At 37.0% G+C, this 16,229-nt stretch overlaps 1 protein-coding gene across 6 annotated transcripts in view; it reads right to left on the reverse strand.

Annotated features, from left to right (window-relative positions):
- The window catches only part of LOC100246122 (transcription factor BIM2), a 38,673-nt gene extending 24,956 nt beyond the window's left edge, over positions 1 to 13,717 (reverse strand). For 2 of the 6 annotated variants that reach the window (XM_019221241.2, XM_002266649.5), the window contains exon 1: positions 13,530 to 13,717. The gene's annotated coding sequence lies outside the window, so the exon portion shown is untranslated. The remainder of the gene's footprint in view (positions 1 to 13,529) is intronic. The other 4 variants (XM_059736532.1, XM_019221244.2, XM_019221236.2 and 1 more) reach the window with 2 other exon arrangements.
- Positions 13,718 to 16,229: the final 2,512 nt, after the last annotated feature.

A 16,229-nucleotide genomic window follows, 5' to 3' on the forward strand; every position in this document is an offset into this window, starting at 1 on the left:
GCATAGCTAGTCTGAACAATCTATATCAAAACCTCAAAGTCATCAAACAATGTTAAAAAAGGTGATAAATTGATTCTCCACTTCCCAAGCACATGGTGCAATGAACGAGACTAAGGGCTTTGAAAGGTCTTCTCACCTAAAGCAAATCAATTGTGTTGACCTTCTTATTGGCCACTAACCATCAAAATTCTTGACCTTTGATAAGACTAAAAAAATTTCATATAAATTTTGCTAGAGAGAAAGGAACTGGAGTTGGTTGCTTAGCTAGAGTTAGGAAGAAAGATTATAAATAAATAAGCTTGAAGAAGATACTAACCAGATTCTCACATTTGGGAAGAACAGTTAGAAGTTAACACAAGTGAAAGATGACATGAGTTTTTGAAGATCCTCCACCTCTAGGTCAATAAGGTTTTGACGAAAATTAAAGTTAAAAGAATATGGGCAAGAGACGCAAAGAATAGATGAGATTCAAGAATTTTTTATTATGACAACTCTAAATAGATTTGGAAATTGAGAGCTAAGAGGTTGATTCCCTCACCATAAATACTCCCAAAAATGAATCTATGTCTTTTTTTTTTTTTTTTTTTTTATAGGAAACAACAAAGGAATATTGATAAAAAGAATGTACAATTAGAAGGATGAGGAATCCTCCCAACAAAGAAAAACAAGACTACAAGAAATCAAATATAAGAAAGTACAAAAAGAGAAAAGTAGACACTCTAGTTACACACCGCTAACCAATCAAGTTGTAATATGTTAAGAGGAATCCCCTTAAAATCCTTAGAACAAAAAGCCCAAAAAGAAGCAAGAAAACAAATAGAATCCCAAAAATACTCAGAATTCCTTGCTTTATCCTCAAAAATCCTTGCATTTCTTTCCCCCCACACCACCCACATTAACGCGATGCACGCGTTTTGCCATAAAATAATCCCTCTCTTAGAAGATCCAAAACCATTAAAATTACTAGATAACATGTCAGAGATGCTCCTTGGGGAAACCCAATCCATCTTTGCTGATTGAAATAATCTGTGCCACAACCCCATCGTCAAAGAGCAATGAAGGAAAAGGTGATCTACTGTTTCTCCATGCTTCATGCACAACTTACATATGTCAGGACTAAGTGCTTTGTAGGGTCTTCTCAATTGTAGCAAGTCATTAGTATTAACCTTCTTGTGAGCCACCAACCAGACAAAGGACTTAACTTTGAAAGGGACTTGAGCATTCCAGACAAACTTGGTAGGGAAAACTGGAGGCAACTAGAATATTGGGATAAGGCCAGAAAGAAATATTTGACTGTAAAAAGACCTGAAGGAGATAAGGACCAGGATCTCTTATCTGGAACCGAAGGTGATATGTGTAGACGATCAAAAGACCGCATAAGACCCTCTAAATCTTCTATCTCATAATCAGAAAGATTTCGGCGAAAATTGAAATTCCAAGAGAAGGGGCGGGTATATCCAAGAATTGATGAAATAGGAGCATTTTTATCCGTGACTACGCTAAGTAATCTTGGATATTGGACTCCCAAAGGTTGTTCCCCCCACCACAAGTCATCCCAGAACCGAATTCTATCCCCATTACCTACCACAAACCGAGTAAACTTGGAAAAGTCTTGGAAGACTAGTGCAATAGCCTTCCAAGGACAACGATGAGACCATCTAACTATGTTGTTGACATCCCAGCCATTGGAGTGTGATCCATAAATGCTTAAAATAACCTGATGCCACAGAGCTGAACCCTCCCTAGGATATCTCCACAACCACTTTCCTAAAAGAGCGACATTCCTTATAGATATCTTTCCAAAACCCAATCCCCCTCTTGATTTCGGCTTACACACTACGTCCCAATTAACCAAATGGTCTCTTTTGCCTTCCCCTACGCCTGACCATAAAAAATCTCTTTGCATTCTCTCAATTTTTGCTGCCACAGAGGCGGGAATCTTAAACAAGGAGAGAAAGTAACATGGCATATGGGTGAGACAAGATTGAATGAGGGTTATTCTGCCTCCAAAAGATAAATATGCCTTCTGCCACCCATCTAATCTCCTTGATATCCTCTCAATCACAGGATCCCAATGAATCTATGTCTTATCTCCCACATAAAACCTAGTACGACCAGAGAAATCCTAAAAAACCTATACAATGGTTTTCCAAGGGCAACGATGCAACCACCTAACTAAAATATTAGTGTCCCAACCATTGGGATGTGTCCCATAAATGCTCAATATGAAATTGTGCCAAAGAGCAATACTTTCTCTAGCAAAACTCCAAAGCCACTTTCCTAAAAGGGCTCTATTCTTCCAAGAACTCCTCCTGAAACCTTAATCCCCTTCCTCCTTTGGCTTTCACACTTAATCCCATCTAATAACATGATCTCTCTTACCCTCTCTAAACCTTGACCAAGGAAAGTCCCTTTGCATTTTCTCAATCCTAATTGCTACTAATGTTAGGGCCTTATATACTGAGAGAAAGTAACTAGGGATGTGAGACAAACAAAACTGAAAATCATAGTCATTCTTCCTCTGAAGGACATACAAGCCTTTTCTAACCATCCAATCTCTGAGAAATTCTATAAATTATAGGTCCCAAAATACACTTGCCTCAAGGTTTCCCCTAGTGGAAGACCTAGTATGTCAAGGGCCACTCAGAAACTTCTACATTCTAGCATCGATGTCAATGTAGTGATTTGTTCCAACTTCATGTTATTTCCTAATAGAAATTTTCTTATCTAAATTTATCTTAAGCCTTGAAATATGCATTAAAACCATTAGGAAGAGCTTATGGCTGTGCAAATCTTCAATGCAGGCTTTTGAAAAAAAAAAAAAGATGGTATCAATTGTAATCAGCAAGTGTGAAACCTAGTTCTACTCCTCCCCACTAGGAAGCCTTCTAGAATACCACTCCCCTATACTCTCAATAGCATCCTACTTAAGACGTCGGTTGCTATTGTGAAAAGGAATAAGGAAGAAGATCTCCTTACCTTAAACCTCTGGTTACTTTAAACCATCATCTAGCACTTTCATTTACTAAGGCTGCAAAATTTGTCGAAGACATGGAGCCCCTCACCCAAGTCTTCCATCTTATGTTGAATCTTTTCCTTTCTAGAGTATGATCTAAAAAGCCCCAATTCACATGATCATAGGTCTTTTCAAAATCAATCTTAAAGGCTACTCCTTCCTTTCTTGATTATTCGTTTTCATCCACCATTTCATTAGCTATCAATACCACATCTAAAATTCCCTCTCACAAAGTTCCTTGTGAGATATGAATGGTTTCATGAAGGACTCTTGGATACAACCCATTAAAACTTTAGCTATTATCTTATACAAGCATGTGACTGAGCTAATAGGCCTAAAATCTATAATTTTGTTGGTGTGACTTTTTTTTTTCGCAAAAGCGCCATGAAAATGGCATCAATGCTTTGGTTTATTATTCCTCTATTTCGAAACTCCATAAACACACTTATAAATCCTTCTTTACGACATCCCAACACTCCTTAAACGAGTTATTGTGAAACCATTAGGCCCTTGAAACCCTTTCCTTGTCCAATTGCAAGACAACTTTACAAACCTCCTTTTTAGTAAAGGAACGATCCAAATTATTAGCATTCTCTTTTGTAATGGGAGACCCATCCAACCTTCTAACCTCCAAGAATCTTAAGGGGGTTTGGTATATAACTTTTCGAAAAAACTCACAATCACCTCTAAGAAGTTCTTAGTATTAGCTAAATTTATCCCTTCTTTATTCACCAAAGACTTGATGAGCTTCCTGTTTCTCCTTTTGTTATGGAAAAACTTAAAGTTGCAATCCCTTTCTTTTACCCATCTGACCCTAGCCTTTTACCTCCAATGCATCTCTTCCCTTAACAACAAATCCTTCATTCCCCTTTCCTTATGGCCTTGACAGTTAAAAGCTCAAGAGACAAATTCTCTTCTTGTTCATGAGCATCAATGATAGCTAAGTCTTTGAGAATATTCTTTTTAGTCTCCGTTAAGTCTCCCAAAGAGACCTTATAACATTCTTCCAACTTTGATTTGACATAGTGCAGTCTTTTCGTGAATCAATAACCTTTCCACCCACCCTTCAACCAAAAACTCTTTCCACCATAAGCTAAATTTTTCCTTGAAATCTAGAGGAAACAGCCACATGCTATCAAACCAAAATGGAGTCGGTCCCCACTTGAATGGATTGGTATCTTGGACAATCAACCAACGGTCAAAGACAAACCTAGCTAATGCTTCATGGAGACCATGGGGAAAACTTTGCTCCCATTCATTTGAAATAAAAATCTATCCAATCTCTTGCAAATCATGGGATTCTTGCAAATTGCACCATGCAAATAAAGCACTCCTAAGATAGGGATTGACCAACTCAACTTCTTTAATGAATTCATCAAAGTCTCTTATGCTAGGGGTTAATCTAGAGTCACCCATCTTCTCCAATATTCTCCTAACAATGTAAAAGTCCCACACCCCCTAAACACCTAAAAAAACCTTTCTAAGAGTAACATCATTAGGACCATTCATAGAGGTAATCCAAAAGACCCCTTCTCCATCTGAAACTAAGAAAGATCCTAACACGACTTCTAAACAGGTGTATATACTTGAATCTCATATTATTAAACCCCCTCTCAAAGCCCTACAAGCCAAAAGAGTAGCCCAATCTTTATTCTTGGCTATCAACAAACTTGCAACAAATCTCCTATCACACTCTTCTCTCTTTGTTTCCTAAAGCATCACCATGTCTAGAGACTCATGGTGAAGAAATTTCTTAATTACCCTTCTTTTTCTATCTACACCTTAAACCTCGAATATTCTAACTTATAATGCTCATACCACCACTTAGAAGCCCATTTACCTTTCAAAGAATCAAACTCTCTCCTAAGCACCATTATCTGAGACCATTGGTCCACACTTCCTCTTAAAGTGCACCTTATCCTTAGGCTTTACACTAATATGCCCTAGGGGACTACCATTTTCACTATACTTGACAAATGTGACATTCATAGCGGCCAAAGTAGAACTCAAAATTCCTATTTTGCAAGGGTGAGGCTTTCAATGTGAAAACCTTCTAAGAAGAAGTGACAGAGGTCTCATGTTTGTTCTTCCTCAAGGCAAAGAGCCTCTGTGGTGACACTAAGCGGTGATCTAAGGGATGTGAAACTGAAAGGGAGAGTTACACCCTTAAACACTTGGTCTAAAGGAACAACAGGATACTCTGGTTTAACATATTAGGCACTGCCAATGCTAGGAATCAGATATCACAATTAAGTTTGAGTAACATTTATATCAATAGTGCCATAAAACATGCTTTCTCGTTTCTGCCACATTTTTGCTACTAGATTGTACATGAATGTCTTCATTTTGATACTTCTCAAACATAGTATAACTACTAACATGCATTTTTATGATCAAACCACAAGCAATAATAGTGTGGCAAATGAAAACTAGTTAAAGGCCTTTTTTATAGAATTGGAAAACATGACTTTAACACTTCAAACTGCTACTTAACAACACTCCTCAATGATGGGTGCCTATAGTTGATAACCACATCAGAGCCTTGAGAGTGATGCCCTCTCCCCTTATAATCACATGCATGATACTAACTGGAAAGCTTATAAAATCTTTTAAAAATTAAACAAATATTAAAATTTAAAAATAAATAAATAAATAATCACATGCATGATACTCTTATCATGATACTAATTGGAAAGCTTATAAAAAAATTTCAAAAAATTTAAATTTAAAATTTTTAAAAATAAAAAATAAAATTCTTAGTGAGCTTTATGTAGACAACATCAAAATCATACTTTCATGTTACATATAGTCAAGAATGCAACCAAATTTCAATAAAGCAAACAACCACCAAAGCCTATAAAAAAGCACAACAATATAAATATAAAAAAAAAAATTAAAAATTCCTGTGATTCCATAAACTAGAGTGTTCATTGGATTACTATGAGTTAGGAGGAGCACCGGGGGGGGTTAGAGTGTTTTAGATGAAGCTTCAAATCCTGTCGTGGAATGTAAGAGGGGCAAATGATAGTGATAAGAGGAAATTGATAAAGGTCGTTATTAAATCTCAGAAGGTGGATTTAGTGTTCTTGTAGAAAACTAAAATTCTGGAGATAACCAATGGGATTGTGCAGAGTCTCAGAGTAGGAAGATGTTTAGAATGGGGGGCTATGAATTCAAGGGGAGTGGCAAGGGGGGTTGTGGTGTTTTGGGACAATAGGGTGTTACAGCTGGTGGAGTTGGAGGTGGGCAACTTTTCAATCTCTTGTCGTTTCAAGAATTGTGAGGACAGTTTTTGCTGAAGTTTTACAAGGGTTTATGGACCCATGCTGAAGATGGAATGGGAAGGCTTTTGGAGTGAGCTGGGGGCTACAAGAGGATTGTGGAGTGATCCTTGGTGTTTGGCAAGAGATTTCAACATGACTAGATTCCCTTTAAAGCGTAGTAGTGGAGGCAGATTGTCTTTAGCCATTAGAGGTCGTTAAGGACTTAGAATTGAGGGATCTGCCCTTTCAGGGGGTCTTTTCACTTGGACCGACGGATTAAATGATCGATCTAAGTCAAGAATTGATCATTTCCTTATTTTTGAAGATTGGAGAGTTCATTTTCTAGGAGCCGTTCAAACTGTTCTTACTAGGCCAATGTCAAACCACTTTCCAATTCTTCCAGATGGGGGAGGGCTGAGGAGAGGTCTCACTCCCTTTAGATTTGAAAATATGTGGTTGAAGGAGGGCTTTAAGATTGTGTTGAGAAAGTGGTGGGAGGGGATTCATGTTAGTGGGTTAGCTAGCTTCATCCTGGCAAAAAAGTTGAAGGCCTTGAAACCGATTCTAAGAAGTTGGAACAAAGAGGGTTTTGGCAAGATTGAAGTTCAGAAGGAGCTTGCATTGAATCTGGTGGACTTTTGGGATAAGGAGGAGAGTGCACACCCACTATCTCTAGAATAAGAGGAATCTAGGAAGGAAGCTAAAGAGACTTATAAAAGTGGGCTCTATTAGAAGAAGCGTCTTGGAAACAGAAATCAAGAGAAATTTGGCTAAAGGAGGGGGATAGAAACACAAGGTTCTTTCATCAAATGGTCAATGCTCATAGAAGGAAGAACTAGATGGCTAGAGTCAAAATCAATGGGATGTGGTTCACTAAGGACAATGAAATAAAAAAGGAAGTAAGCAAAGCTTTCTAGCTTTTGCTCTCAACTCTTAGTGGTTGGAAGCCCAGCATAAATGGGTTGAGTTTTGTGAGACTGGACAGGATTGAAGTGGAAAGGAGAAGCCTTTTACGAAGGAGGAGGTCTTTGGCGCATTGTCAGGGTTAAGTGGGGGGATAAAACTTCAAGCCCAAATGGGTTCTCCATGGCCTCCTGGCAGTTTTCATGGGCTTTGTGAAGGTTGAGGTGATGAATTTCTTCAAGGAATTTCATAATTCTGGTTGCTTTGTGCAGAGTTTGAATGCAACCTTTTTAGTGTTAATCCTGAAGAAAGGAAGGCAGAGGACTTGAAGGATTTCAAGCCAATCAGCTTAGTGGCGGGGGAGGGGGGGTTGTACAAGTGGTTGGCCAAGGTGATTTTAAAGGCCCAAAATGTGTTTGTAGGGTAGGCAAATTATGGATGCAATGATTATTGTTAATGAAGCCAAAGACTCAATCTTGAAAAGAGGGGTGATTTTGTGCAAACTAGACATTGAAAAAGCCTATGATAATGCGGAGTGGTCTTTTCTACTAGCAGTAATGGAGAATATGGGGTTTGGGGGAGAAGTGGCTAAGGTGGATTAAGTGATGTTTATCCACAAACAGGTTTTCTATTTTAGTAAATGGAACCCCTTCTGAGTTTTTTCAAAGCTCTAGGGGTTTAAGACAAGGAGATCTCCTTTCGCCTTATTTGTTTGTGATAGTGATGGAAGCCCTTAGTTGTCTTTTAAAGACAGCAGTTTGTGGAGGCTTTTTATCGCCACATAAGGTGCGGGGAAGAGGGGGTGAAGGGATTCAGGTCTCCCACCTATTGTTTGCTGATGATACTTTGATTTTTTGTGAGGCGTGGGAGGAGCAAATCATGTTTTTGCGATGGCTGTTAATGTGGTTTGAGGCAATCTTTGAGTTGAGAGTTAATTTGGATAAAAGTGAGTTGATCCCGATTAGAAGGGTGGAGGATGTGGAAGAGTTGGCTTTCGAGATTTGTTGTAACTTGTTAGGTGGGAAGGCTATCGTCCACTTACTTAGGGATGTCGTTGGGTGCTCCATTTAAATCTGCAACTGTTTGGGACGAAATTGAAGAGAGATTCCACAAGAGATTAGCTATGTGGAAGAGGCAATATATCTCTAAGGGGTGGAGAATCACCTTGATTCGAAGCACTTTGTCCAGCCTTCCAATTTATTTCATATCTATTCTTCAATTGCCAAAGGCGGTTAGAATGAGATTGGAGCAAATATAGAGGGATTTTCTGTGGGGTGGTGGGGCTCTTGGATGAAGACCTCACTTAGTAAGGTGGACGACTGTTTGTCTAGATAAAAGAAAAAGAGGGTTGGGGGTTAAGAGTCTTGCGACACTCAATAAGGCTTTCCTTAGAAAATGGAGTTGGCGCTTTGCAAATGAAAGAGAGGCTTTTTGGAACCAAGTGATTAGGGGGAAATATGGGGAGGAAAGAGGTGAGTGGAGCTCTTGCAAGGCTAAGGAGGGGTATGGAGTTGGGTTGTGGAAAGTAATTAGAAAGTTAGGGCACCTTGTGAGCTCCAGACTTGCCTTTGTGGTGGGTGATGGTCAGAGTTTTTAGAAGGATAAGTGGTGTGGAACTACTCCTTTGTGTGAATCTTTCCCTTCTTTATTTGCCCTAGCAGCATCCAAAGAGGCCTAGGTGAGTGATGTTTGGACTGTTTTAGCAAACGGGGAAAGGGAGGGAAGTTGAAGCCCTTGTTTCTCTAGGTCTTTCAATGATTGGGAGATGGATGAGGTGGAAAGGTTGTTGTTTTGTTTGGGTGGGAAGAAGGTGAATTTGGATGAGGAGGATAAGGTGAGGTGGTTGGAATCGAAGGATGGTAATTTCTCGGTAAAGTCCCTTTACAAAGCCTTAGAGTCGGATTCATCAGTTTCTTTCCTATGGAAGATTATTTGGAACTCTCGTGTGCAACCTAAAAATAAGCTTCTTTGCTTGGGAAGCATCATGGGGAAAAGTTCTAACTTTGGACCGAATTTAAAAGAGGGGATGGGTTTTAGCAAATAGATGTTATTTTTGCCAAGTGTATGAGGAGTCCATCAACCATCTTCTTCTCCATTGCGAAAAGACAAGGGAAGTGTGGATTTTGCTCTTTTCTTTGTTTGGAGTATCTTGGGTGTTTCCCTCTTCGGTAAGGGAAACCCTCTTAGGGTGGAATGGGTCTTTTGTGGGTAAAAAGCGTAAGGTTGTTTGGCAAGCGGGCCCGTTATGTTTGTTTTGGTCAGTTCGAAAGGCAAGAAATAGAATTGCCTTTGAAGATAGTGTGCTATCCATCCAAAGGTTGAAAGCTTCTTTTGTGTGATTACTTTGGTCGGAAACCAAATTATTTATAAAAGATGGTCCTTTGACCTTAATAGATTTTATCGATTGGGTGGGTACTCGATGAGGGAGGGGTTGTTTTTTGTATATCTCATTGGACTTTTTTGTTTCAGCTGTAAGGGAGAGAGTGTCTCTATCATGTACATCTTTAGGTCACTATTTTAGCACCTCATCGCAATACAATACTTTTACTTACTTATCAACAAAAATAATCCTCTTGGATGCACTTATAGCAAACTTTGGTCAACAAAATTGCAGTCAAAATTAGTAGTCCATCATAAGCATGTGAACAAGAAATAAGATATATTATCTAGAGAGGGAGGCCCAAAAGCTTAGCAAAAATTCATAGTTATCCCATCAATACAAGTTTTCACTTAAATAGAAGTATCTAGGTTTCAACAACTAAATTAAGGTGAAGATGAGGGAGCCAAGCTATGAATGTCAAGCCATAAGACCTTATCTGAAAGAAAAACACAACTAACTCAATTAACAGTTTTGGGGAGAAGTGGACTAGTTGGATAAATTAGTGTATTTCCACAGCAACGCTTTCTGTTTTGAGTAATGGCACTCCATCAGGATTCTTCAACAGCTCAAGGAGACTGCGTCAAGGAGATCCTCCTTTGCCCTACTTATTTGTGATCGAGATGGAGACTCTTAGTAGGCTCATCTTTAGAGCAATGAAGAGAGGGTATTTATCAAGCCGTAGGATAAAGGGAAGAAGTGGTGATAAGGTTCTTGTTGCTCATTTGTTGTTCGCTGACAATACGCTGGTCTTTTGCGAGGCCTCCCAAGATCAGATGGATTGTTTAAGTTGGTTGTTGATGTGGTTTGAAGTCATCTCAGGATTAAGAATCAATTTGGATAAGAGTGAAATTTTGCCAGTAGGGAAAGTAGAGAATCTAGAGGCTTTGGCTCTTGAGTTTGGTTGTAAGGTGGGGGTGGTCCCATCTACTTACTTGGGGCTTCCCTTGGATGCACAGCACAAATCCATGGTAGTTTGGGATGGGGTGGAAGAGAGATTTCGAAAAAGGCTTGCCATGTGGAAGAGGTAATTTATCTCTAAAAGAGGGAGAATCACTCTGATTTGGAGTACTTTGTCTAGTATGCTCATTTACTTTATGTCTTTATTGCGTATTCCAAGAGCGGTTAAATTGAGATTAGAGCAAATTCAAAGGGATTTTTTGTGGGGTGGGAGAGCTTTGGAGTGGAAGCCTCATCTTGTAAAGTGGGCTACTGTCTGTTCGGGCAAAATGAAGGGTGGTTTAGGAGTTAAATGTCTTTCTACTCTCAATAGGGCACTTTTGTATAAGTGGAACTAGCGCTTTGCAACTGAAAGGGAGACTCTTTGGAAGCAAGTTATTAATAAGAAGTTTGAGGAGGACAAACGGGGGTGGTGTACCCGGGAAGTGAGGGAGGGGTTTGGTGTGGGATTTTGGAAGGAAATCAGGAAGGAAGGGTCTTTATTGCAAAACAAAATTGTATTCTTTGTGGGGGATGGTAAAAGAGTGAGATTTTGGAAAGACAAATGGTGCAAGAATAATGCTCTTTGTGATTCTTTCCCCTCTTTGATTGCCTTAGCGGCTTCTAAAAAGGCTTGGTTAGTGGAATTGTGGGACTCAACGGGCGAAAAAGGGGATTGGAGTCCTAGGTTCTCTAAGTCCTTCAATGATTGGGAGGTGGATGAGGTGGAAAGGTTACTTGTGACAATACAAGGAAGGAGGCTTAATTTTAATTTGGAAGATTAGGTGTTGTGGAAAGAGACTAAGGACGGGATTTTTTCTGTTAAATCTCTTTATAGTGCTCTAGATTCTAGAAGTGCAGTTCAGTTTCCAAAGATCATCATTTGGAGTCCTTATGTTCCTACTAAAGTGGGTTTTTTGCTTGGGAAGCCTCTTGGGGTAAGGTGTTAACCTTGGATCAACTAAAAAAGAGAGGATGGTCTTTAGCTAATAGATGCTTCCTTTGTTGGATGGAAGAAGAGTCTATTGATCATATTCTAATTCATTGTACCAAGGCAAGAGTTTTATGGGAGTTATTGTTTTTGCTCTTTTTGGAGTGATGTGGATCCTTCCATATTCTGTTAGAGATACCCTTCTTGGTTGGCATGGTACCTTCATGGGCAAGAAGCATAGTAAGGTGTGGATGGCAACCCCCTTATATCTTTTTTAGGCAGTTTGGAAGGAAAGAAATAGAATTGCTTTTGAAAATGAGGAGCTTTCAATTTATAGGATGAAAAATTCTTTTGTATGTAATTTTTGGTCATGGACTAAGTCAGTTATAGATGAAGGAACTTTATCTTTAATCAACTTTTTTGATTGGTTGGGTTCTAGATAAGGGTTGGTGAATTTTTTGTATCCCCTCTTCTTTTTGTTCTTGCCTTTTGACACCTCTTGTATACTCCCTGTATGCTTTGGGTCCGCCTTTAGGCGCCCTTTTCTCTCTTCATATATATATATATATATATATCATTTTTCACGGTGTTTGCTTATCAAAAAAAAAAAAAAAAAAACCAGTTCCAACAGGCAAAAGAGATGAAAATTTTGAATTAATGGAAAGACATCAAAGCTACAGAAGCATTAATAAAATAAAGCACATATACAAAATTGGAACCGCCAAAAATGTCATTTTTGCTGCCACCTTCAACCATAAATGAATGAAGAAAAATAACATAAATTTCTACACCACCTCTGCACCAAGCTCAATCATAATCCCGAGCATTATTAAGAACATTAGAATAAGCTTTTTTACAATTAAAAGTGGAGTATCAGCTAGAACCAGAAATCCGGTTAATGCAATCTAATCAAAATGCACCCAAAGATCAATTACCATTAAGTGATGCAGTGGATTCCAGAAAAGCCTATTGCATTATACTTAAAGCACAAAAATCACTCATCATATTTTACAATGGCCCTCAAATTCATTAGCAATCAATTTTCAATAATAGAAACTTCCCCAACTTCTTGATTGCTTAAACAAGTCATTCCTTGCAGTAATTTCTGTTTCCTGTCATGACAAATGCTTCAAGTTTCCCCTGAAGTGTAGCTCACCGGTAATGCCCTCTAACAATGAACTAGAGGTGCTGAGTGTGAGCTTCCCTAGTAATTAAGTTATATAGGGTAGAGCCACAAGCTCATTATCACCCAAAGTTTGCTTCGAACAGTCACAGCAATTGCCCCATTCTCAGGATGGATTCCCCGTTATCAATAAATAAATAAATTCTCCAACTTATCATAGCTCCCATTATGTTTAGCACAAACAGGATAATAGCCCAATTAACATAGGAATACCCTAAAAGGATTCAAGCTGCACCTGCCAACCTTATTAGACAAACAAAACTACAAAACAGGACCTAACAAGAGCCAATGACAAAGACAATACTGGTTTACTTGATTGGCAACCTAGCAAGTGTTTTTTTTACCTGGCCAAACAAATGAATATATTTTCTCGATGTGTAATTCTATTCTTATTTGCTAGACAATACAATTTCTAGAATGGAAAATTAGGTACTTGTTCATGGGCAGTGGGCACCCAACAAAAAGACCTCCCCTAAATTCTCACCACCTGGGTTTCCAAGTAGCACCAGCAATCATACGCGAATCGCTAAATTGAATCGAAATTTAAGAAACAAGAGAGAGAATTACAAACTTATTGCAATGCAATTACTTGAAATAGATGAAATTTAATGAGTATCTCGACAAAATTGATCATTAAAAAGTAAAATCAGAAGTAACACACACATGCATTCTGACCCAATTTCATGGATTCTCGAAACAGAACAATTAAAAAACACCCAGATCTGATAGTTCCAAAAAATTCGAAACCAAGATTTTCCAAAATAAATCCCAAAAAATTCCAAACGGACAGAATTCCACCACAAGATGAACTTAAAAAGATAAATAAAAAAAAAAAGGAAAAACGAAAATCAAAATACAGAGAGATCCAAGGGTTTGAAGTAATTGAGGGGATGACACTGAGGATATGAAGGACAAACCTGATTAACAGGGGCGGAAGACGATGGTCCTAGAGAGCGCTTTCTGCTGCCTTGTTTTCTTCTTCACTAACTCCTCTCTCCCTTTACTTTCCCACTCTTCATCCTACTCATCCTATCTCTTCCTTTCTGTCGCAACTCACAAGGGAGCAGTGCAACCTCCACAGTTTTCTGTCATTTTAACCAGTCATCACCTACCATTAATTTCCAATTGTCCACTTTCATTATTTTTTATTTTTTTGCCCTTTTTAGACCAAATTATTTTCTTTTATTATAGAGAAAATTCTACAAAAATTAATTTAAAAAAATGTATCAAAATTAATTTTTTAATAACGGTTTCAAGATTTTATTTTTATAAACACAAAATAACAATTTAAAATAAAATAAAGCAATATCTTCCTTACACCTAAACACATCCCATGATTGTTTACTTAAAAAAGAAAAATTATAAAGTAAAAAAAGTATTTATATGCTACTTAAATATCTTAATTTCAACTCTAAATACAAAATGGCTCTTCCAATATAAATGCTTTACAAAAGTCTTTCATCATCACTTCGAGTTCATTTGACAATAATTTTAAAAAACGTTTTTAGTCTAAAAATGTTTTGAAAAAAAACTAGATGCTTAATAAATTTTAAAAAAAAACACTTTTAAAAATCTAAAAAATCATTTGTAGTGTTGAAAAATTATTAACGATGTTTTTCTAAAAAAATGATAGGTAATTCTCCTAAAAATAGAGAAAACGCTTTTACTAAAAATATTTCAAATAAAAACACTGTCAAATACACTCTTCCTCTTCAAAACCTTAATTCTAACATGCAATACATTCAAATTCGTAATTCATCTCCACTTCAAAACTTTTGATTGATGTTTCTAACTATGTTTTATTTTATATGTTATTTGATTTGGGTTTTAATGTATTAAGGAACTTCCTAATGGTCTTGATTACATTCACAAGAACACAAGATTAAGCATAGAGTTTGGGCATAACTATACAATGACAATAGCATAGTCATCATAAACCTAAAATATGATATGTTAAACACACTACATGATAATAAGAAATTATTTAAAAAACATTTATGTTGGCAGATCGGAAGGTTGGCCACGTCCATCAACTCCCCTTGTGTTCGTTGTGGGCACTTGGGTGAATGCACTATAAGGCTAAGGAATGCGTCTTTCCTAACAGCAATTACTTTTAGGAGAGTGAGTAATGTCTGAGGTCCTACAATTTATGTTTTAAAGTAGCCTAAATTGAAGTGATCAAACAATGAAGCAACATAGTTTAAAGGCCCTAAAAGGTAGATGTTGGAATTCTAATTTTAAAAAGGTCATAATGCAATAATTAGATCATGTATGCATTCATTGAATTATTTTTTTTTCTATTATCTATTAATTTTCCCTCCTTGCATTCAATATGGTTGAGTTTTAGTAGGTTTTGATTAATTATGAATTGATATTTGATTAATGTCTTGTAGAGGGGTATAGAAGATTTAATATATGAAATAGATTATTGTTTGTCATTGGTGCAATTTTTTTATTTAGTGTCCTTGAGCTTCTAAGGTTTTTATTTTCTTATTTATTCATTAGTGTTATAAAATGAGAATAAACAAAATATAAAGAAAAGTAAATAGAAATATATATGCTCTCAATAATATATGATAGGGAGGAGGGAATTAGAGAAGAAAATTTCTTCTAAGATGAGTAAATGAAAGCTTTTATTCCCTTGCTAATACATGTGGTGATCATTCACCATTCTTTATTAAGCATTTACAAGACTCTCCCTTGAACATCTACCAAACTAAAGAATGTTTTATTAAAATCTTACTAGTAAAAAACCCTATGGAAAAAACCTAACGAAGGAAAAAAAAAATACAATATTCTTATAATTCTTTAGGCTGCTCTTGGTCTATTAGGACTATCTTATTAAAAACCTTGTCAATAAAACCCAATGAGATAAAACCTAGACAAAGGGAAAAAGAGTATAACACACTAACATCCTTTTATAAGCATACTTCCTCCCCTCATATCGATATCCTTGAGTTGATGCATTCCAATCTTATATATTAACTTCTTGAATGTTGAGGTTGACAATGACTTTGTGAATAAATCTGCTAGATTTTCACTTGAACGGATTTGTTGAATATCAATTTCACCATTCTTCTAGAGTTCATGTGTATAAAAGAATTTTGGGGAAATGTGTTTGGTTCTATTTCTTTTAATATAACCCTCTTTTATCTATGTAATGCATGCAACATTATCTTCAAATAATATTGTCGAGTTACCTTTGATGGAGGAGAGTCCACATAATTCATGAATATGTTGGATCATAAATCTTAGTCATATACATTTATGACTTGCTTTATGAATTGCAAGTATTTTTGAATGATTAGATGATGTGACCACCATTGTTTGTTTAACAAATCTCCATAAAATAGTAGGACCATTACAATTACATGCATACCTTGTTTGTGACCTAGCTTTATATAGATCCGAAAGATATCTTGTATTTGCATATCCAAACAATTGTAGTTTTGATTCTCTTAAGTAAAATAGATCCATATCAATAGTTCCGTGAAGATAACCCAATATATGTTTGATACCATTTCAATGTCTTTAAGTTGGAGTAGAACTGTATCTTGCTAATAAATTAATAGAAAAAGCAATGTATGGACGTGTATAATTGACAAGATATATAAGTG

Source organism: Vitis vinifera, chromosome 1, assembly GCF_030704535.1.
Source record: "Vitis vinifera cultivar Pinot Noir 40024 chromosome 1, ASM3070453v1".
Classification (NCBI taxonomy): Eukaryota; Viridiplantae; Streptophyta; class Magnoliopsida; order Vitales; family Vitaceae; genus Vitis; species Vitis vinifera.